The sequence below is a fragment of the Drosophila miranda genome (assembly GCF_003369915.1).
Source record: "Drosophila miranda strain MSH22 chromosome Y unlocalized genomic scaffold, D.miranda_PacBio2.1 Contig_Y2_pilon, whole genome shotgun sequence".
NCBI classification, from domain to species: domain Eukaryota; kingdom Metazoa; phylum Arthropoda; class Insecta; order Diptera; family Drosophilidae; genus Drosophila; species Drosophila miranda.
In genome coordinates this window covers 7,826,295-7,850,797 of record NW_022881614.1, presented here as the reverse complement: position 1 = coordinate 7,850,797, position 24,503 = coordinate 7,826,295, and the positions used below count along the sequence as shown (strand labels likewise).

General features: G+C 40.7%; 1 pseudogene; it reads left to right on the top strand.

The window, feature by feature from the left end:
• Nucleotides 1–17,471, top strand: part of LOC117193536 — a 178,364-nt pseudogene extending 160,893 nt beyond the window's left edge.
• The last annotated feature ends 7,032 nt before the right edge of the window (nt 17,472–24,503 follow it).

Here is a 24,503-nt window from a genome sequence, read left to right as displayed (position 1 = left end):
CATGGTATGCAGCCACGGATCATTACCCAATATCTCTGTCGCAAAAAGACACATAGCGATTGTGCCCCGGCATGTAAATTCTTTCGATGTGTGAGTTCAACAAGTTCAACAAGTACCACTTTATGGTTGCTCGGCATTAAGATGGGATGCCTTGTGTCAAATGGCAATTCGGCATTGGACAACCTTCCGCCGACTCGAATAATAGTTATTCCCTCTTCCGCTTGTAAAAACGGGCTTAAACTCTGAATTCTCGCTGATTTGATCACCTTTCCCTCTTTAAGCTTAATGAATTCCTCATGCAAGCTCAACTGCTGCACATTATATACAATATAGCGCAATCCGCCCTCCATTTCAGCTGCAGTAAGGTTGCCTGTTTCATTTGAGTTTGATCTCAACGATATTCTACGCCAGCGAAAAATATAGCTAAAAACTCGCTGCAATTTGAGGAAATCATTTGCAAATTTGCATCTCCCCACGACATCTAACTTCTCATTACTTTCTACCTTTCCAACTGTCAGCGAGAACTTACATTTCCTCTCCTCTGGAACTGTTTGTATTTCCTCACTCCAATTAAATTTGGTCCAGTCATCTGCTGCGTCCATTAAAAATTCTGGACCGTTCCACCACATCGTTGACTTGCTCAATTCGGTTACCAATAATCCCCTAGATACAATATCTGCAGGGTTTGATTTGGTGTCGACCTTGAACCAATCCTGTACATGTGTGAGCTCTTGTATTTGAGCCACCCTATTGGCAACGAAGGTGGTCCATCGACTAGCATGTGACGACAGCCAATTTAACACAATTGTGGAGTCCGTGAAATAGTTAACCATCTCTACTGGTATGTGAAGACAGGCGCATACCTTTGCCATTAGCTTGGCCACTAACAATGCCCCTTGTAACTCTAAGCGTGGCAATGATGTTACCCTAACTGGGGCTACTTTGGACTTGGCCGTTACCAGTCGCACCGAAATTCCTCCCCCTTCATCCCTAACACGAGCATAAATTACGCCGCCGTAAGCTCTGTTGGATGCGTCAGAGAAACCAAACAGTTGCAAAGTGCATGGGTCGGCCGTAATTGGAATTGAGGATCGCGGAATTGAAAAGTTGTCAATTAGTTTCAGTTCTTCTCTATATCGAAGCCATTGAGTTGCGTAGCTTGCTGGTAACTCCTCATCCCAATCCTGCTTTAGAAGCCAAAGTTCCTGAACAAAGATATTGCCCAAGATCAGCAAGGGACTCAAGAACCCTAACGGATCAAACACCTGAGCCAATTCGGACAGCACTGATCGCTTCGTGGCGATTGCGGAGACCTTTATGTTAAAGCAAAATTGGAATTTGTCCTCTAGACTTGACCAATATATCCCCAAAGTTTTAGCTGCGTCCTCTGTTTTTAGCGTCAGGGGCTCTAGGCTGGTGTTGTTGTCCATTCCTTGCTAATTGCTGCGCCATTTGTGCAGCTCGAACTTTCCTAGCCCTAATAATTCGGTCACTTGTTCTTTCAACTTTGTCAGTTCCTCTTTTGATTCGGCTCCACACAGCATATCATCCATATAGAAACTTCGCTTTACTGCCTCTCTAGCTAACGGAAATTTTTCCGCGTACCTATCGATCAAGTAATAGAGGCAACGTACTGCCAGGAGCGGCGCCGAATTTGTTCCATAAGTGACCGTGTTTAGGCGTAGCACCTGGATAGGATCCGAAACGTTGCATCGCCATAGAATGCATTGATAGTTTCTATGTGGTTCCGCATCCAATATTTGACGGTACATTTTCTTTATGTCGGCCGTAAGGGCGTATCTATAGAAACGGAACCTGGTCAAAGTCTCGAACAGATCAGGCTGCAACGTTGGACCAACCAAGGTTGCGTCGTTCAGTGACCTGCCGTTGCAGGCACCATAGATCTACATGAGGCATCAAATACGACTCGTAACTTGGTCGTCAAACTCTCTGGGAGAATAACCGGATGATGTGGCATGAAGTATTCGACCTTTTCTTGTCCGGCGGGCTCTATTGCCTTTAAATGCCTTAACTGGCGATATTCTTCAATAAATTGAACATATTGTTCCTTCAGCGCTTGGCTACAATTTAACCTCTTCTCTAAATTCAAGAACCTGGTAAGTGCGATTTGATAAGTTTCGCCTAACTCAACTTTAGGATTCTTAAAGGGCAGAGCTACCACTAAATGTCCTGAGGCCTCCTGCTTAACATGCGTCACAAAACAATCTTCGCACTGTTTTTCTTCCTCAGTGAACTTATCTACTGTTTCAGGGACTTCTTCACACTTCCAAAACCTTTGTACGAGCTCTTGCAGCTGATCATTTTTCGACACCTTTCGTTCAATGTCAGTTGCTAACAGTGCAACTTCAGAATATTTTGTGAATTCACCTACGACGACCCAGCCTAACAGAGACTTTTGAAGCCTTGGAAGGTGTGCTTCTAGTTTTATTTGCCTTGCTACAATTAGCTTAAAAAACAATGTGACTCCAACTAGCATGTCAATATCTTCCCCGGACTGAAATGTAGGGTCGGCCAGCGTAACTCCCTTGGGTGGAACCCACTCCGAACAAATTCCTGAGCTTGTTGGGTTATACTGAGTTATTTCCTTCAGCACACAGAAGTCCTCGGTAGTCATATATCTGGTGACTCTAAATTTAAAAGTCGCTTGCACCTCTCCCATAACTTGAGATGTTGCATTTCCAATACCACTGAGTTGTATGACTGAGTCGCGCATTTCTAGGCCCAGGGCCGAGACTATCCTAGCCGTCAGAAAATTTAATTGACTACCGGAATCTAACACGCACCTGCAATTGCTCCGTCTATAGCTTTGATTTGAACTACAGCGGTCGCAAGAAAGTTGGTGGATGATCTAGACAATAGGGAGCAATGCAGTGACTTTGGCTCTTGCAACTCCTGCCCTTTGAGCCCCGGCTCATTGGCAACAATAGGTATCTCTCGATGCAGAAGTTCATGATGCGGCTTGCTGCAAATCCTACCTCGCGGACCATTACAGTTTCTAGTTGTATGTCGCTTGCTAAAACAAATTAGGCACAGCGAATGCTTCTTCGCCTCATGGTAACGTTGTACTGGTGATAGTTCGTTAAACCTTTGACACCCTTTCAATCCATGGGTCCCAGGACAAACGTAGCAGACATTGCTGCCTATTGTTGCAGCTAAGGTCGCATTTTTCATCTCACCTTTACCACTGGGTCGGGCTCCATTGCCTCGCCGAACTTCCCTATTTGCCATATTGACTCCTCTGTTTATCAGAAACTGCGATAACAATGACCACGACGGTAACTTTTGGCAATCCCACTCAACTTCCCACCTATCCATTGTATCTTCATCAAGCTTTGTGCGAATCAGATGGAAAATTACTGCATCCAGAATCTCCTTATCGTCGCTTAACGACTTGAGTGCTGCTAATTGGGCATTTACATTGTCTACCTGCACTCTCAGTCCCTCAGAGTCGGGTCTTTTTAGCCGCCTTAAGTTGAATAGCTCCTGTACATGTGATTGCAGAATAATTGCCTTATTTTCATAGCGATCTTTCAATAATCGTAGTGCCTTGCGATAATTAGGCCCTGTTAATTCCAAACCCTCCATCGCACTTAACGGTCCAGCTCCTAACGATGATCTCAAATGAATAAATTTAGACAACTCATCCAATTCAGAGTCTGATTCTATTAGAGTAGCAAAGGTGTTGTACCAGCTGGTCCATTCCGTGAACTTTCCAGCGAACTCAGGCAGCTTTAGCTTGAGAAGTCTCGATGAACGAGACCCCTGTGTGCTATTTAGAAGATCACCTACATTGGACTGCCGCCGTCCCCTATTTCCAAGACAGCTTAGTAACTTGGCCTTTAATTCGCAATAAACCTCCTCAGCTTCATAGCGGCTTTCATATTCGCTGGCGTCCTGGCTATCGTGTTCAATTTTAGCCTGAATGTTGCAGAACTGATTAAAGTTTGTCTCAATTAGACTTAACCTGGCTTCCAGCTCCGCAGCCGTCATGGAGTCGCTATTTTTTTCGATATAGACCTTGTTACGGACAAAGGAATTCATTAACGCCGTTCGAGAAGTGAGCACCTCCGCATCTTTACCCTTTCTAGGTGCCATTTGCACTGACTATTTACACCGGTGTTACCCTTGACAATTTAACAATAAAAAAATACTCAATATTGGCATGAGTAAGTAACACGGTACCAAGTTTAGCCACTCTATTCAATAATCGGCTAACTTTAAATTCTCACTACACTGCCCAATTCAATAATTGATCAACAATTGACCACTGTGCGCCACTGTACCAAAATGTGTACTTGCGCCCCAACGAACCGGCAGGCAAAGAAGAAACGACTACAAAGTTAAATCAATGCCAAATAGCAATTACTGTTCTTTAGGTGCCGGCTTGTAACTGCATATATATGCAAGTATGTATGTGCCTTGCTTCAACGTATAGCAGTGCACGCAATAGACTGTATGTGTGTATGCAGATACCTAAGCGCTCAAGCTAACTGTAATTGTAATCTGCTTTCTACACGAGACCCCGCTTACAGAACAATTAAAGCGCAGAAGTCTCAAAGCCGCGACCACTTGACACTAAAACGAGGGGGAACGTTGTGAGTTGCAGCGGACACCGCAACTCTACGGTTATACCCGATACTTAGTCAGTATGGCTCTCCTCCGTCAGACGCCGCTAATATTAAACGACACGACAAAGAGTGCGTGCGAGAGAGACAGAAAATCAGTCTGAGCGTGACGTCGGGCGCTGCGTAGCCACTGAAAATTGATTTCTTGCTTTTGGCTACAAAAATGATCCGATCTGATCCAGATTCAGCAATCTGATAGATATGGTCATTATCTATGATTCTGCGTTTTTAGTTTTCTCGAATCTGCAATATTGTGGATGCAACAGATTTTCGTCCTTTGTGTGGGCGGAAGAGGGTGAGGCGAAATTTTGAGATACACGTTTTATAGTAAGATCTAACAGGAGTGCGGATACCAAATTTGGTTACTCTAGCCTTAATAGTCTCTGAGATTTTTGAATATCCCCAGATTTTCGTCCTTTGCGGGGGCGGAAGGGGGTGTGGCGAAATTTTGAAACAAACTCGTCTCGGTCCGATATATTAGGAGTGTGGATACCAAATTTGGTTGCTCTAGCTTTTGTAGTCTCTGAGATCTAGGCGCTAATGTTTTACTCTAAGCAAAGCCGCCTATGCTACGTGTGTGTTAGAGAGAGACAGGGCGAGAAAAAATGAAATTGTTTTCTTGATGCTGGCTATAATAATAATACGATCCAATTCAGATTTCGCAGTCTTAAAGATATGGTCATTCTATACAATTCTACGTTTTTGGTTTTCTCATATCTTTAAAATTTCCACAGATTTTCGTCCTTTGTGGGGGCGGAAGTGGGCGGGGCGAAGTTTTGAAATATTTTTGTAGCAGTGACATATCACAGAAGTCTGGATCCAAAACATCGTTGCTCTAGCTCTTATAGTCTTTGAGCACTAGGCGCTGAAGGGGACGGACAGACGGACAGCCGGACGGACGGACAGACAGACAGGGCTCAATCGACTCGGCTATTGATGCTGATCAAGAATATATATACTTTATGGGGTCGGAAACGATTACTTCTGTACGTTACACACATCCACTTTTACCACAAATCTAATATACCCCAATACTCATTTTGAGTATCGGGTATAACAATTGTATTGTTTTAAGATTATTCACACACATCGAATTGGAACTAAACATGCCTGCAAGAAATATTAGATGCTCAAAGCAGTTCACACTCACAATTCGATACCGAAGCCGCTGTCGCACTCGCCGTCAGCCAGACTCAGGGTGAAATATTTATTGAGTTCCAGTCGTGAACTCCATCCGGTAATTGAACCTTCTCCAAAGGTCCCTGCTCGGGCGCCAAATGTACGAGCTAAGTCCCTTCAACAGTTTTCCAGTGGAATCCGTCTACACAATTAAGACCTTCCTTAATCCGCTCGACGTAGTTCCTTGCTCGTTCGTTTTATTTCGTATGTCTCTTAAGTCTAGTGATCATAATTCAGATCGTTTTGGCTCGATACTATTGATACTATCGATTGCGCTTCTTTATATGTACATAATGTAACGCGCCAACTTCAAATTAATTCACAGTTTTAGTAATATATACATATTAATTCAAATATTCAAATTGTTAACCTTTATAAAGTAATTTAATCCTATATTCTATTAAGGGGCGTCAACAGTTGCTATTTGGCGCTTACTTAAAGCAGCATTTACCCTAGACGGGAAACGTCCTAAATCTTGACAAATGTGCACATAATTAACGCCGCAGTTGCATGTTGCAACTGGCAACAGCAACAGCAGCAGCAACATGGAACCCGCAACTGGCATTCCCTTGCGGTCTGCAGCTGCATTATTCCAATTGGCAGAGAGTGTTAATGCAGCCCCTGACTGATTGATTGGAGACTGCCTATTGCCTCCTGTCTGTCTCTGGGATTCTTTGTATGTTGTCCTGGCCTTCATAAGTTCGGTGCAAATGGGCCGGCCTCTACACAGCACAGACACATTCTAGGTTTAGTGAAATGTGCAGTATATACATACATATATATATATAGTTAAATATGCGACACTTCAGTTTAAGTTTTAAAAAAGGTTTTATTCTTTCACTTAAACTTAGCGTACATTGGTTAGTTATTTTCCCGACGATGACTGAGGTCTGATGTCTTGAACGGAATTAACTTTGGTTGAATTCTCCGACGGTGTCGCGATTGACGTTTGTCTTGAACAGAACTGAGCTGGCTTCTTAGATGTAGACTATTTATATTATGATGCTCGGTTTGGGATTCGGATTTGGATTCGGAGGCGTTGGCTTCGACTTCGGCTTCGGAGATGGAGTACGTGACTCGATCGATATGTAGGAAAGGCGGCTTTTGATGAAAGGCTTCCGCTGCGTATGAGCGGTGTTGCATTACTTGGGGGTGGCTGAGAATAGGGCCTCTGATTGGTCAGCTAGGATGGTGTGATTCTTGAGAATCGATTAGTAATTGATCTCTGAAGAGTGGCGTGATTCTGGTGCGGCTGGATTCTAGTGCGGCTGGATTCTAGTGCGGCATCTATTGTTTTATGTTCAACTTCCAGCTTAGGGTGTTTGTTTACATTGCCTGCACTCGGCTACGCGTGGTCCATTTCGAGCGTGAGATTGTTTATGATGGTTCGAAGCTGAGGGTGTCGTATTGTTTATAGTATTGTGGGTGCAGGGTAATAGACATAGACAAGGGTATGCGGAGCATGGACTATAGATATGTCACTCCCCCATTGTTAGACTTAAGCCTGTCCTCAGGCGATTATCCTTGGATATAGTTCAGGTGCGTCTAAAACTGTGCTTGCTGGGGATTCCTCGTCTTCGTCTAAGGGTGTTTCTATGTGCGGGTCGGTTTTAGGCTTATTGCTTTTACTTAGATTAAACAATTTGTAGCTTAATCCTATTATGATTATGACAAATAGTAGTATTAAGCTTACATGTAATACATTATTTAATCGCGTATTTTCTATTACGATTTCTTTGGTTTGCAAATAAGACAATGGTTTAATTTTTGTTACGTTATTGTTGATGTAGATGCTTTGTGCAAATTCTGGTATGGAGTTGGATATTACGAATTCGTTTAACTGTACACTGCAATTATGTATTTTTATTAATGCGTTACCTTCTACTTTTATTTCTTGGTTTAGGCAATCTTGGTTTAATATGGTTTTTGGTAATTTCCAAGTTAACAATATATTGGGTTCTATGAAACTTATTTGAAAGTTTTGGTGTGCTTTGGTGTATGGACATTTTGTTTCTACTTGTTTGACTATTCCTGAAATACATTCGTCATTTATTTTTCGTTTTGATTCTTTTTCATATACCTCGTTTTCTAGAACGTAATAATTGTTTTGCGTTAGGTCAGTGAGGATGTTATTATCTTCATCTGGATATGGGACAATTTTAAGTATAGGAATATTTCTGATCTCTCGTGGGATGTTGGAAATTATTAGTATTTCGTTGGTGTCTGATTTCAACCAGGTAGATGTTTTGATATTTAATAATTTCTCTGAATCGATGTGTTTCAGGTTATCCTGCCTCAATAATTTTGGATTAAAGATCCCTTATCTTGTTAGCTGCATGCCTAATTCAATATCCTCTATGTACTCTGTAAAATGTTGAAGGTTAAATATTAATATCTCTAGTTGCTTATTTCTATCATTATCCTTGTTTAATTTATTGACAACTTCTATGCCAGAATTTACTGCTTGAATTCGTTAATTCGTTAGCTTGAACACTGTGGCTAGCCAGATTGTTTATTTTCCCTTCTAATTCGACTTTATCATCTTGATCTAATGTTCCAAATAGATATTTATATACTGTGCCTACTGCATTTATAAGGCCTCTTTTGTTTCTTTTGGCTATTTTGATGCCGTTGAATTCACGTTGCAATTTCTCGATTAAATATTGAACTTGGATTACGTTATTAAATTCGGTTGCCTGTTCTAGTAAACTCTGATATGTTTCATCTGTTCTTGTTATATTAATTGTTAGATAATGGTATTCATAATTAATGGGTATGTTAATGGTATTTGTTTTGAATATGAGATATCCATTCCTTGAGTTGATGGGATCTATTTCTATATTCTGTCCGGAAGACTGTAGGACGGCGAACATTAGTAAGATTATAATCTTAATCATGTTGTAGCTCCGGATTCCCAGTACTCTCTTCGGGTACTCTGCAATTATCGTATTTACTTTTATTAGATTTTTTCTTTCTTTTGAATTTCGTTTTAAGTGGGTGATTTTCCTCCCTCTATTTTTCTCTTCAAAGTGCTTTTCGTCTACCTGCCTAATTTCCCCTGTTTTTTTGAACGGGTTGGTTGTTTTTGTTTTAACTAGGGGTGCATTCTTGTAGCGTGTGTCTACTTCAAAGTCGATTCTATCGTTATTAAAATGATTGATCTTCCTAACTTTATTCAGTTGGGTGTTATAATCTGGTAGTCCGGCGTACAGGAAGATATCGGCTGGGGATCTTTTTGTAGTATTATGAACCGTTTTATGGTTATAAGTGTATAGAATTAACTCGAACTTGGTGAGCTTGTTTTCTATGTTATCCTCACTTGAAATGATTCTTAATTTTTCATTGATTATGTAGTCGTTCTACATCAGAAACTCCGTTTTTACTGGTAGTGATTTCGATTTTCACATTTTCCGCATTCAACCATGCTTGCAATGCTGCGCATATAAAGGCTGAATCTTTGTCGGCTTTAATTCCCTGTGGCTTGCCCATTTCGTTAAAGACTTTTATGATGGCTCTCTTGGTTTCTAACCAGTCACGACTCTTAACTTCTACAAGGGTAGCGAATTTAGAACATACATCAATGCATGATAGGAATTGTTGATTGCCTACCAAATAGAAATCCATGACATACTTTTCTCTGATATTTTGTATATCAGGGGTGATTTCGAAGGTTAGATTGGTGTTACGATGCTCTGTTTTAGCAACGTTGCACGTAGGACATTCATTGATAATATTTTGGATTAACTTTTGATAATCGGGGTAGTAGAATTTTCCTTTAAACCAATTAGTGGTCTTTTCGATACCTGGGTGAAGTAGCTCTTTATGATTCTTCAATATTTGTTCTTTGAATTCGGAGTAGTTCGGAATATTTATGAGTTTGGTACTGGATTTAATCAGTTTAGTGAAGTGATTTGGACTGATTATCTCCAGGAATGCCCTTTGGAACAGTGGGAAGTCTACTTCGTTATGGAAATATAGTGCACTCTTTTTGGTACACACATATTCCTTTATTATATCTTTTGCTAATGATTCTGTCATTTCGGTATATGTGTGATGGGAATAGTGGGAATAGTGGGATGTTTCTACCTTATCCTCATTTCCTTCAATCAGTTCTATTTGCCTATTATAGTAATTGATTGGTCTCTCTGTAAGTGGAATATAATTATACCCGATACTCAAAATGAGTATTGGGGTATATTAGATTTGTGGTAAAAGTGGATGTGTGTAACGTCCAGAAGGAATCGTTTCCGACCCCATAAAGTATATATATTCTTGATCAGCATCAATAGCCGAGTCGATTGAGCCCTGTCTGTCTGTCCGTCTGTCCGTCCGTCCGTCCGTCCGTCCGTCCGTCCGTCCGTCCGTCCCCTTCAGCGCCTAGTGCTCAAAGACTATAAGAGCTAGAGCAACGATGTTTTGGATCCAGACTTCTGTGATATGTCACTGCAACAAAAATATTTCAAAACTTCGCCCCGCCCACTTCCGCCCCCACAAAGGACGAAAATCTGTGGCATCCACATTTTTAAAGATACGATAAAACCAAAAACGCAGAATCGGTGAGGATGACCATATCTTCTACAGGTCAAAATCTGAACCAGATCGTATAATGATTATAGCCAGAATCAAGAAAACAATTTCATTCTTTCTCGCTCTATCTCTCTCTAACACACAGGTTTCATGGTCGGTTTTGTCAATTGCAAAATATGAGTTCAAGGATCTCAGAACCTATAAGAGCCATTCGTGTCCAAATTTCGCCACACCCCCTTCCGCCCCCGCAAAGGACGAAAATCTGGGGCATCCACAAATCTCAGAGACTATTAAAGCTAGAGTAACCAAATTTGGTATCCGCACTTCTGTTAGATCTCACTATAAAACGTATATCTCAGAATTTCGCCCCACCACCTTCCGCCCCCACAAAAGACGAAAATCTGTTGCATCCACACTATTGCACATTCGAGAAAACTAAAAACGCAGAATCATAGATAATGATCATATCTATCAGATTGCTGAATCTGGATCAGATCGGATCATTTTTGTAGCCAAAAGGAACAAATCAATTTGCACTGGCTACGCAGCGCCCGACGTCACGCTCAGACTGATTTTCTGTCTCTCGCACGCACTCTTTGTCGTGTGGTTCAATATTAGCGGCGTCTGCCGCAGGAGAGCCATACTGACTTAGTATCGGGTATAACTGTAGAGTTGCGGTGTCCGCAGCAACTCACAACGTTCCACCTCGTTTGTATTATCTTCTTGCGCGCTATGGACCGTTGCACAATCACTATTAATGGTTTCCCCGAGTAGGTTTTCGTTAATCTTTACTCTTGATAGCGCATCGGCTACATGGTTCTCCTTTCCGGGTAAATATTTTATTTTGAAGTCAAATTCATTTAATTTGATCTTCCATCGTTGTAGCTTCATATTTGGTTACTTGAGGTTATTCAACCAAATCAAGGGTTTGTGATCACTTAATATCTCAAACGTTCTACCAAACAGGTATGATCTGAAATACTTAGTTGCCCAAACTATAGCTAGTAATTCCTTTTCTATTGCTGAATAATTGATTTCGTGTTCGTTTAAGGTTCTACTTGCATAGCAGATTGGTTTGTGGTCTTGCGACAACACTGTTCCTAATGCAATGTTACGTGCATCGGTTGTTACCGTGAACATTCTGTTGAAATCTGGGAATGCGAGGATGGGGTCTGTGGTGATAAGTCCTTTCAATTTTTCGAAGGCCTCGACGTATTTTTCCTCTGTTGGGTCTATGACTGCTCGTTTTTTTAATTTGAGTGTCATAGGTTTTGCTATATTAGCGAAGTTGGGAATGAATTTCCTATAGAATCCACATAAACCTATGAATGATTTTATTTTTGTGGTTGGGTATTGGTATTGGGTATTGGGAAGTTTATTATGGCAGATATTTTCTTTGGATTAGGAACTATGCCGTTAATTGTTACTACATGGCCTAGGAATTCAGTTTCTTTCTTCAGGAATTCACACTTATCCATTTGTAGCTTTAAGTTGGCGTCCCTCAACTTTCCAAATACTCTCCTTAGTGACAACAGGTGTTCTTCCAATGAAGTGGAAAATATAATGATGTCGTCTAAGTATACGAGGCAATCTTTGAAGATTAACTCTTCTAGCAGATTGTTCATACATCTTTGGAAGGTAGCGGGGGCAGTGGTTAGCCCAAAGGGCATACGAGTGAACTCGTAATGACCATGCTTTGTGGAGAAAGCTGTTTTTGGGATTGAGCTAGGTTCCATAGGAATTTGATGGAATCCCTTAGCTAAATCGATTGTTGTGAAATATTGGCACCTACCTAGTTTATCTAGTATTTCGTCCATTCTGGGTGTAGGAAATTTATCCTTTATTGTCACCTCGTTTAGACTTCTATAATCTACTACCATACGATATTTCTGCTTTCCTGAAGCATCTATTTTCTTTGGTATCATAGCGATGGGTGCACAATAGGGAGAGTTCGACTTACGAATGATTCCCTGTCTAATCATATCTTTGATTTGTTGAGTCACTTCTTGATCGTGTATTTGAGCATATTTATATGGTCGACGATATACAGGATCTTCGTGATGGGTTTTAATTTCGTGCTTTATAGTACTAGTGAAGGTCAAAATGTCACCTTCTTTATACTGCACGTCTTTAAATTCATAGAGAACTTTCTTTAGTTTCTCCTTTTCTTCGTCATTTAAATGTTCCAACCTTAGCTGGTTGCATTCCCTTAATTCATTCTCTAATGCGGAAGCGAAGTATTGCTCTCCTTCAGGAGATGGGTCAAGGCACTTAGGTGTAGTTATATCTTCCTTTGAAGATGGCTTAACACCTTTGTGTGCGGTCTTGCCGACGGCAATTGCTTCTCCACTTTGGATGATTGGGTATGACCTTTCTCCTAACGTTACCGTTTCATTTCGGTAATCGATGACGGCTTTGCTGGCCATCAAATATTCTCTGCCTAAGAGTATGTCATAATTTTCAGAAAAATTATGAATATAAAATTTTTGTTTTGTCGGACAGTTTTTGGTTGCATTACGTGTAATGCTCTGAGTCAGACGGACGGGTCCATTGATGGTATGGACGGTGAGGTTGTCGCTATCGACTTTGGAATGTGTATAGTTTTCTTTTATTATATTTATTGACGATCCCGAGTCCGCGATACCTCTTAATTTTTTATTATTTACGATTATTTCTATATATGGTCTTCCTCGATTTCTTCCGAGGCACTCTGCTGAAAATTTACATCCATTTTCATTTGTCCGCTTTGGCTTTCCCTAGATCGTTTGACTGGCTGAATTGGTGCACTGCTACCTGCCTGTGTCTGATTGATTTGATAGTTTGTGGGATTCTGTACTCTGCCCTGGTTTAAGGAATTTCTAAATTCGTTAAATAATCCTTTATTATTTACGGCATTATTTCCTGAATTATTTCGATTCGATCCATGATTATTTCTGGAAGTACTTGGGTTTTGATTGTTATAATCGTTACTACTATAGCGAGGGTAATAAGTTCCAACATTCCTACGATTGTTATTTCCGTTTCTTGAATGTTCGTGATTCTTGTTATCAGTTACGAAATTTTCGTAGATTCCTAACTCTTGAGCTGATTTTTCTAGATTAGCCATAGTAGAAATGTCTTTCTTTGCTAAAATGATGAACAGTTTATTGGGTAGAGCATCTTCTATGGTATGTCTGGTGGCATTTGCCAGAGCGTTTTTAAAGATTATCTTATTTTCTGGGCTAGTCTCCAGATTTAGTTTACTTACTATAACATTTGACTTAATTTCTAGTTCCTCTACGAACTTACGAATTTTCCCATTGAATTTGGTGTCGTGTAATTGTTGTAGCAGCGTTTCGTATGGAGTGTGGTTGTTGAATTTGCTGATTAGGGCTGCTTTTAGATCGGTCCAGGTGTTGGGTTGAAGGCTTTGTGATAAAAGTTGTGCTCGTCCGCACAGTTGCCCCTCAGTGGCTCCGTACATGATGCTTTGTTGCCGGATGTTTTCTGTTGAGTACAATTCGGAGATGTACTCGATCCTACTTATGAACGAGCTTAGGCGTTCTTGGCATCCGTCGTATGGTGGGATTTGCCTGATTGACTTCAAGGCTTGTGTCAGGTGTATTTCTGTTAGCGGCATGTTGATTTCTTTTTATTTATTTATTTTTTCTAATATTAATTGAGTTTCAATCGTGTGTAGATTCTTTGGCGGATCTCTTTAGTATTAGCGTTACTTTTTCTCTGATCACTGTAGGTTATTACGCACTGTAACTGTCACTACGCCAATTGATCGTCTTAAAAAAGAAGGATTCACTTTTAACTGAGATCCTACCGACTGCGCCAGTTAAATATGCGACACTTCAGTTTAAGTTTTAAAAAAGGTTTTATTCTTTCACTTAAACTTAGCGTACATTGGTTAGTTATTTCCCCGACGATGACTGAGGTCTGATGTCTTGAACGGAATTAACTTTGGTTGAATTCTCCGACGGTGTCGCGATTGACGTTTGTCTTGAACAGAACTGAGCTGGCTTCTTAGATGTAGACTATTTATATTCTGATGCTCGGTTTGGGATTCGGATTTGGATTCGGAGGCGTTGGCTTCGACTTCGGCTTCGGAGATGGAGTACGTGACTCGATCGATATGTGGGAAAGGCGGCTTTTGATGCAAGGCTTCCGCTGCGTATGAGCGGTGTTGCATTACTTGGGGGTGGCTGAGAATAGGGCATCTGATTGGTCAGCTAGGATGGTGTGACTCTTGAGAATCGATTAGTAATTGATCTCTGAAGAGTGGCGTGATTCTGGTGCGGCTGGATTCTAGTGCGGCTGGATTCTAGTGCGGCATCTATTGTTTTATGTTCAACTTCCAGTTTAGGGTGTTTGTTAACATTGCCTGCAATCGGCTACGCGTGGTCCATTTCGAGCGTGAGATTGTTTATGAGGGTTCGAAGCTGAGGGTGTCGTATTGTTTATAGTATTGTGGGTGCAGGGTAATAGACATAGACAAGGGTATGCGGAGCATTGACTATAGATATGTCACTATATATATATCTATATATTCTTTCGTGTCCATATCTTTTTTGCCACTTTTCGTATCGCTTGCCACCACTAATTAACCAAATAACCAAATGACCAATCAAATAACAAACAACATCAAACAACAAACTTCGAACCGAAACACAAAGATCAACGCTGCGGGCAGTTCTTTGCCCCCGTCTCGAATATGTTTAGCTCGGCGTACATCAGCAATGGCTTCGGCATCAACTACTATACCGCCGGCGCTCTGCATCAGCCGTATGCGGGGCTGCCACAGTATGCCGCATCCTCTTCAGCAGCAGCAGCAGCAACATCGTCGCCCTTGCATCATCAGCCATCCGGGAGCGGCGCCTGTGCCAGTGCCAGTACCAGCACCGGCACCGGCAGTGGCAGCGGCAGCAGCTACCTCGCGAGCGATACGGGACTGCGGAGGCGTCTGTTCGCCGGGTTTCGACCGTTGTCCGGTTTCGGACTCTTGCGGAAGAAATCGTCCCAGAATCGATCGATCTCGTTGCCGGAAAGTAAATACGACACATACCAGCAAGAGCCACACCATAACCATAATCATAGCAATAGACCTTATAGTCATTATCACAAGCTTCCCAACCTATCCAACAACCCTCTCATGGAGCACCACAAGTCATCACCACTATCAGCCCACCATCTGAGCACCTTACCATCTTCATCATCCCAAACCCCCCTTAATATTGCAAGAACTTCAGCCAGCACTGCATCGACATCGATATCAACTTCAACAAAAACTCAAATCACCGCTTCTAGTCAAGATAGTAATGCTTTTAGTTATCATTCGCAATTGATGTTTAAAATGTGTTTCAGTTTTTCTTGTATCGATTTTGCCCTTGCAGAGTCCATTATAATATGCCAGAACTTTCAAAATTTGATCAATACTAATACATATCGGACCACTCTATTCTCTAAAGCTCACGAGGCAATGATCGATCTGCAGGGGTACCAAGATCTTCGGTCCGCCGAGCCTTGTCTTCCATTAATTAATGTTTTGTCCTGTGGCGGGCCACGGATGAGTGTATATACGTATCTGTTCGTCTATGTGCATCTGTGTTTACAATAAATGTCTGCACCCCAGCCAAAAGACAGAAGAGGCAGGCGCTTTTCAGTTATTATACCCGATACTCAAAATGAGTATTGGGGTATATTAGATTTGTGGTAAAAGTGGATGTGTGGATGTGGCAGAAAAAAGTCCTTACCTCTCAGGGTCTGCGTGCACTTGGATCGCTTGAATCTTCCACCAATTTTACCTCGACTATTTCCAAAGCTTGTATTTTGTGTACAAAGGAATCTTAAATTGTAAAGCGATAAGCTCGCTGGGTAATTTGGAGTAATAGCGGATATCTTATTGTCGGTCAGCCTTTTATAGAGTTGTTTTCGCCATTCCTCTCTGCATGTTGTCGTCAGTTGTGCTGTTGTTGTTGGTCTCGACTTCCTTCGAGCGAGACTCGGTAGTTATTTCCCTAGGATTATGTTTCTGCTCTATTACTTGGCCCAGGCAGCGGTAGCGGCAGCTGCTGGCGGTCCCTGCTCTGCACTTTCCATCCTCGGTGCCCGCATCTTTTGGTTTTCCTTTTGCATGATCGCTGGCGTCTTACTGTTTAATATTTTCTTGCGGTCTTTGTGTGTTCATTTGGTATAATTAGTTTTAATTCACATTTCTTTGCACTGGCCTCCGACCCAGGCGCTCGGTCAAAGGCGGCTGGGGGTAACACTCAACCATGCTTGGGGCCATCCGGTGCGGTTCCCCTAAAAATGATCTGGATCCATCGAAGCTACATGCTACTAACCATGAAAACTGCCGAAAGCTGGACTGAAATTACAAGCGATGATATTAATGTACTTATTTGACACAGCATCAACGAATCCGAAAATTGAAACAGCACGTCCCTTTGGCGAGCCCCTGATGCTGCCGCGAGCCAGCCTTAAGAGCCCAGAGGCCGATCTCCCGGAGGAGTCCAAGGCCAGGCGCAGAGTCCGGCTGAGCTGAGGCACGGAAGAGAATAGAAGAGATGATAAGAAGGAAGGAAGAAGGGGGTGGAGCAGCATTGCGTAGCGACACTTAAAGTCTTCATATATAAAACAATTATTTTATCCCCTATCTCTTAAGTTTCGAATTTTCTGTACCCCTAGAAACGAATCCTAGCTCAATTAATTTTACAAATGCATCACAGTAATTATTATAAAATACTCAAAGTAGTTAATTCACCCATACTCGTGCAGAGCTATATAAATGTATACATAGTACGTACTCGTAATTATTTATGTAGTTAATTTCGATTCTTGTACTTTATAGAGCCTGGATGTGAGCAACCTTAAACGTACTGTACGATTAAAGTATTAAGTTATATTTGACGATTGCACATGTTCTTTTGCTGTTCGATTGTTGTAAATATTGCACGGACAACGAGAAGGATGTGAAAGGGAAGCTTTCCCGTTCTCATTCACATCTACGTATTCGTACTGGTATAAGAACCTAGCTCGTAGGACTTCCACCCATTGACTTCATTACATTTATTTTCCATGGACACACTCACATACAATGTGTACCTCTGGCACAGCACAGCACTGTTTCACAGTGCAGACTGGAATCAAGTTTTTCACTGTTTCCACACCTACGACAACAGAAAGTTTCCTTCTTTCTTGTTGGTTTCTGTTCTTGCGGCAGCTGAAACGGGATGCCCAGAGAGAGAACACTGGACATGCCCCACACACACACACTCGCTGTCTCTCTTTCTGTCTCTGAACGTTGAATGTTGCTAAGTTTAAAAAACAATAGATATATATGTATTACATACTGTACTTCTACAATAATAATTTCTCTCGATGTGGGGCCGCAAGGCCACTGAATGTTTCTGTTAGGTATTATATTAATATCTATATACGGTCACACCATCCAAGTGAGATAGAATAAAAGAGAATCTTGAAGACAACGCGTGCTTAAGTCTGAGTGTCAATACACTACATAATTGGCGACGAGCATAAAATAAAACGTATTAATATACATACACATGTTAAAAGTGCATATAATATATGAATAGCAACATGACGAAAAATGAAGCACCAACATTCTATCAAATGGCAACAATTGCTGAGTTTTCGCCACACCAAGAAACGTTCTGCATTTGGAAGGAAAAATTCGACATACATTTGTGCGAATTGAATGTGAAAGAGGAAAACACAAAAAAGGCAGTTTTGTTGAAGTCGATCGGTACAGCGGCTTACACTGTACTACATAGTTTGTGCAATCCGGTATCACCCGTATCAAAAGCATACAAAGAATTATGTGAAATTTTAAAAACACACTACACACCACCTACACTCATATTCAGAGAAAGAAAAAAATTTCACATGTCCACAAAAAGTGAAGATGAGACTGTAGCGGAGTGGTATGCTCGAGTTAAACAATTGGCATTGGAATGCAAATTTGGCTCAAATCTGGAAGCGTTTGTATTAAACCAATTTGTGATGAGCCTTCCCAACCCTATATATGAAAGAATATGTGAAGAAGACGAAAATCTAACTCTGGCTGATGCACTCAAGAAGGCGATGATCATGGAGACGAAGATCAGCACAAGGAAGACAGAACACAACGTCAACTACATGCATCAAAAGAACGGGACTAGTCAATGGCAGAGGCAAAGAGGCGAGAACAGAGATCAAGCAAAGAGCAACGGCAGAAGTCATTTCAAGGGCAACCGAAACGTGAGTTACAGAGGCGGCAGAAGCGACGGTGACGGCGACGGCGAAAACGACTGCGACGCTGGCAGAGAAAAGAAGCAGCAGCCATGCACACACTGTGGCTGGCGAAATCATAACTCAAACAATTGCAAGTATAAGGCATGCAAATGTCACAGCTGTGGAAAAATAGGTCACTTGGCGAGCATTTGTAAAAATAAATCAAAAAAATCCGTAAATTATGTATCTCAAACAAAACATGACACCTATTCTGATAATAATTTTGATAATGATAATTATAACTTTTCTATCTATAGCGTTGATACAACCTCAACTAATGGAGTATATTATTTACCTGTAAAAATTGATGGAAACATAACGAAAATTGCTTGCGACACTGGTGCACCGTGCACATTGGTTCCAAAAACATTTTACGAAAGCTTAAATACCAGCAGACCACTTAGAAAATGTCTAGTTCCATATGTAGATTACAATGGAGATTCAATCAAAGTTATTGGTGAGTACGATGCAACGATCGAATATCGAGGTCTAAAAAAACAAATTGTTGTTGTTGTAACCAATGCAGTGAGTCCACCTTTGCTAGGTAGAACATTTTTGAGAGCTTTTAATTTTGAGTTAATGCAGGTGAACAATGTGTACGTAAATGAACCAAATTCTGTAATTACAGAACAGATTAAATCGGAGTTTGCTGAAGTTTTTGAGCCTCGTTTAGGTTCATAAACTACGAATACGATATCGTTACTATTAAAAGAAGATGCAAAACCAATATTTTTCAAGCCTAGGTCAGTACCATTAGCATGGAAAGAAAAGATTGAAGTGCAGTTACGAAAATTCATAGATGATGGAATTTTAGAGCAAGTTGTTAGTTCTGAATGGGCAACACCTTTGGTACCGATTTTAAAACCAAACGGTGACATACGAATTTGTGGTGACTATAAGGTTACATTAAACCGGTCTTTAGTCGACGTAGAGTATCCACTACCTCGAATAGACGACATTTTTGCAGCGCTTGAAGGGGGTACACTGTATTCAAAACTTGACCTGTCAAATGCTTACAATCAGCTAAATTTAGATGAGCAATCTCAAAATTTGTGTACTTGGAGCACACATATTGGACTATTGAAAGTTAAACGCTTACCATTTGGTATAAAAACTGCAGCAGCTATTTTTCAAAAAACAATGGAAGGGTTGTTTCAGGGTATGCGAGGAGTTGTGGTTTATCAAGATGACATAACAGTTACAGGACGAGATCTTCAAGAACATATTTCAAACCTAAAAGCTGTACTTAGAAAACTGAAATCAGTTGGACTTAAATTAAATGACAAGAAATGTGAGTTCTTTAAATCCAAAATTTGTTACCTAGGATTTTCAATTGACAGGATAGGACTGAGCAAAAACAATGATAGAGTTGCGAGTGTATTGTTTGCACCGGCTCCGGAAAACGTATCACAGCTTAGAGCTTTCATAGGCATGGTAAATTATTATTCAAAGTTTATCAATAATTTCGCTCAGATAATGAGTCCTTTATATGCATTATTAAAGAAAAATACAAAATTTAATTGGACACGCGAATGTCAGAGTGCATATGAAGAGGTAAAGAAAGAAGTAACTTCTGAACAAGTTTTAGTTCACTACAACCCAGATCAACCGTTAGTATTAACGACTGATGCTAGCAGTCATGCAGTTTCAGGTGTTTTATCACATAAATGCAATGAAGATATCAAACCAATAGCATTTGTATCAAGAGCATTATCCAAAAGCGAGCATAATTACAGTACAATCGAGAAAGAGGCCCTGGCTATAGTGTTCTGTGTGAGTAAATTAAGACAGTATCTTTTAGGAAACAAGTTCATCCTTCGAACAGATCACAAACCATTACTAAGCATATTTGGAGACCTGAAAGGACTTCCATTGATGGCCTCTGCACGAATGCAAAGATGGGCACTGACTTTGTCAGGTTTTCAATATACAGTTGAACACATAAAAGGGACCTTAAATATAGCAGATGGACTCTCAAGAATGCCTCAATGGGAAACGGCTGTACCAAACGAAGACTATAATTACATACATTTTATACAGTCCGAAAAGGTGTTCAAAATTACCTTCAAAGAAATAGCTCGTGAAACAAGACGCGACCCAATATTATCAAAAGTTTGTGAGGCAATTAACACTGGTTCGAAGACAAGATTAAAAGGCAGCAAGTTTTCTGCCTACATCTCTAAAACAAATGAACTTTCAGTGGAATATGATTGTGTAGGCCGTCTAATCCGGGAATTGTAGTGACCAATATCGGTGCGTGAGTGAACTGTATAGGTATAAAAACACAAACCCGGTGATTTAATGTAACTCTTTTTTATTAGCTGCGCGTCCGTCTCTCACAATCGCCATTTACAAAGTGCTCTCACTCTCTTCTCCATGTTTCTTATCCGATAACTCACTATTGGTATTTCCCACCGAGTGTATCGATGGTGCGGTAAATACCAATGCGCGCTGTATGCTATTTTAAATACTAGTTGAATGCCTCACTAATTATTACCTTGCTACAATTCGGCCATCCTGACCGGAGTGCTCCTGAACTCCTTACATTTAATTTAGTTTCTAGATAGGTTGATTTATTACAGTTGGGTGTGGTTTACTCTTAATATTCTAAGTTTACGTGTTACAATCATTTTCTTCATTTTGATTCCCTGTGACATTTGCATTATTACCATTTTCAATCCACGGCTTCATATTTGCCACCGCCCAAACTCCTTTATACGGGATCCTTGATTGTTGAAACCCCTCTACATCTTCTAGCAAATACCTATCATTTTTTAACACCTTTTATATCTTATAAGGTCCTTTGAACTTCGGGATAAGCTTTTTAGACACCCCTGTATGAGTGTCGAAATTTCTCACCATAACTAGATCATTATCTACGTACACGTGTGGCTCCCTTCGCTTTGAATTTGTTGCTTGTTTGTTATAAGACTGTATTTTTTCCTGATGAGTGCCTGCTACTGCTCTAATCTTTTCTATATCCCTTGTTGCCCGCTGTTCGGTTAGTTCGTCTAGATGATCTTTTAGTAAATCTGAAACCTTTCCTTTTTGTACGACCCCAAACAACATTCTGCTCGGGTGTTCATTAATTGTTCTTTGAATTGTGTTGTTCATCGCGTGTTCTACTGTTTCCACTACCATATCCCAATGTAATCCTTTTTCCGGGTCAACAAGCTTTGCAATCATGGGTCCCAAACTTCTGTTCACCCTTTCTACCTGCCCGTTGGCCTGTGGCGACCCTGTTGCTATCTTTACGTGTTTAACATTGCTCTGTTCTAAGAATTCTTCAAACTCTTTTGACGTGAAACAGCTTCCTCTGTCTGACACAATGCATCTGGGTCTACTGTAAGCTCGGAAATAATCTTTCATTGCAATTACTGCTTCCTTTGTGCTAGTGGTTTTGGTCGTATAAAGTCTTACGAATTTGGTGAACGCGTCTATTACTACTAAAACATGTTTGTTGGCCCTGCCTTTGTCGACTGGCCCGAAATGGTCGATATGTACTACCTCGAATGGTCCTGACCCTTTTGGTATGTTGTGTAAAAACCCTTCCTCTTTTCCGTGTTTTGCTGAGTACGCTATGCATTTTAGACAGTTTTCAATGTGTCGCTTGGCTTTATACCTTACGTTTGAGATCCAGTAGCTTTTCGATATAGCGTCGGTCATCTTGTCTATACCGACGTGCCCTAGTTCATCGTGGTACTTATAGAGTACGTGGCCTTCCATTTCCTCGGGTACGCAGAATAGGATAGTATTGTTATCTTTTTTCCTGTATATTATTCCGTTTCTCATCTCATAATGTTTGTGTTCTGATTTCTGTAACGTTTCTCTCAGCTCCATCAGTTTGTTATCTCTGTTTTGGCATATAATTAAATTTTCTTCAAAGGTGTTTGTGTCTACCGTGAGTATCTGAACGGCTCTGCTTAGCGCATCTACGTGTTGCATTCTACTTCCTGACCTGTGTTCTAACTTGTAGTCATAATTTTGTAACTCTAACGCCCAGCGGGCAATGCGTGGATTGAGTTCTTTTTTGTTTAGAGTCATAGTTAGCGCGTTGCAGTCTGTCACTATTTTGAAGGGTATGCCTTGCACGTATACTCTAAACCGTTGTAGTGCATAAATTATCGCTAGTGTCTCCAGTTCAAAGCTGTGGTATTTTGCTTCGGTAATTGTTGTCCGCTTGGAGAAATAAAACACCGGGTGCATTCTGCCATCACCCTTCTTCTGCATTAGAATTGACCCGAAACCTAACGAACTTGCATCGCAATGTACTTCTGTCGGATCTCTGGGATTGTAAAGTGCCAAGATCGGTGCTTCCAACAAATTACTTTTGAGTTGTTCGAAACATTCTAGTTCTACGATACCGAATTCAAACTTCCTGTCTTTTTTGACCAAATCATAAAGGGGCTTAGCTTTCGTAGAAAAATCTTTTACGAACCGTCTAAAGTAAGAACATAACCCTAAGAAACTCTGCACTTCGTTCGTTTTCGTGGGGACTGGGAACCCTTTTACTGCCTGTAATCCCTTCGTATCTGGTTTAATTCCGTTACCCGATATGGAATAGCCCAGGTACTTAACTTCTGACTGTAAGAATTCGCATTTATCAATCCTTAATTCAAGTTTATTCTCTACCAATCGTCTCATCACTTCTTGTAAAATTTCCATGTGACTATCACTATCTTTTGTTGCTACCATAATATCGTCCATGTATATTATAACTTTGTCTTCCTTTACCATATCTGCAAAAATGTTGTTTGTGAATCTTTGAAACACCGCCGATGCATTTCGTAACCCGAACGGCATCCTCAACCATTCGTATTGTCCCATGGGGGTCGTGAACGATGTGTATTTAACTGAATCTTTATGCATAAATACGTGGAAGTATCCATTCTTCAGGTCTAACTTGGTGAAAAGTCTTTTCCCTGACAGTTTATCTAGTAGGTCGTCTATCAGAGGTGTTGGGTAATTGTCCTTTATCATACCTTTATTAAGTGTGCGATAATCGACGCACAGTCTCAACTCTCCCGAATTCTTTTTTACCAGTACTATAGGCGAAACGTATTCTGACTCACTGGTTCTGATGTAACCTTTTTCTGTGTATTCGTCTATCATTTTCTGTACTTGGGCTTTTTCGCTATACGACAGTCTTCTAGGTGGGCAATGAAACGGTTTTTCGTGTTCGAAATTCAACTTCATTTCCCACTTGGTTTGTGGTAAGTTTGGTCTTTCTGCGTTTACATACGCTGTCCTAAACATGTATTTAAGTCGTCCTGCGAGTTCTTGGCTACAATCTGTCCCTACTTTCAACTCCCAGTCGTTTTCTTTGTCTGGATACTGGCTTGGTAGTTCGTTGAAATTGGTTTTTACGCTCTCGCAGGTATCGCTGTCTTCCAGACACTCAACCATTGCAGAACACTCATTTTCTACCTTGCCTCCACTTTCTACTTCATGCTTATTCTCTTTATCACCCTCATCTTTAACTTCACATTCATATTCTCCTAAACACTCATTCTCTATTTTCCACTCATTTTTTTCTAAACACTCATTTTCTCCTAAACACTCATTTTCTTCTAAACACTCATTTTCTCCTAAACACTCATTTTCTTCTAAACACTCATTTTCTCCTAAACACTCATTTTCTTCTAAACACTCATTTTTTTCTAAACACTCATTTTTTATTTCACACTCGTTTTTTGTCTCACTCTCCTTCTCCTTGCAAATGTCACTTACAATTTTAAATTTGCATAAATTCATAAAATCCCTACCTAACACAGCCTCATAGCCCATCGACTCGTCTGCCACTACTAGTAATTCAAAGTTGATTCGATTTTTGTTAATAATTACAAAACTGGGTATTTTACCAAAGATGTTAAG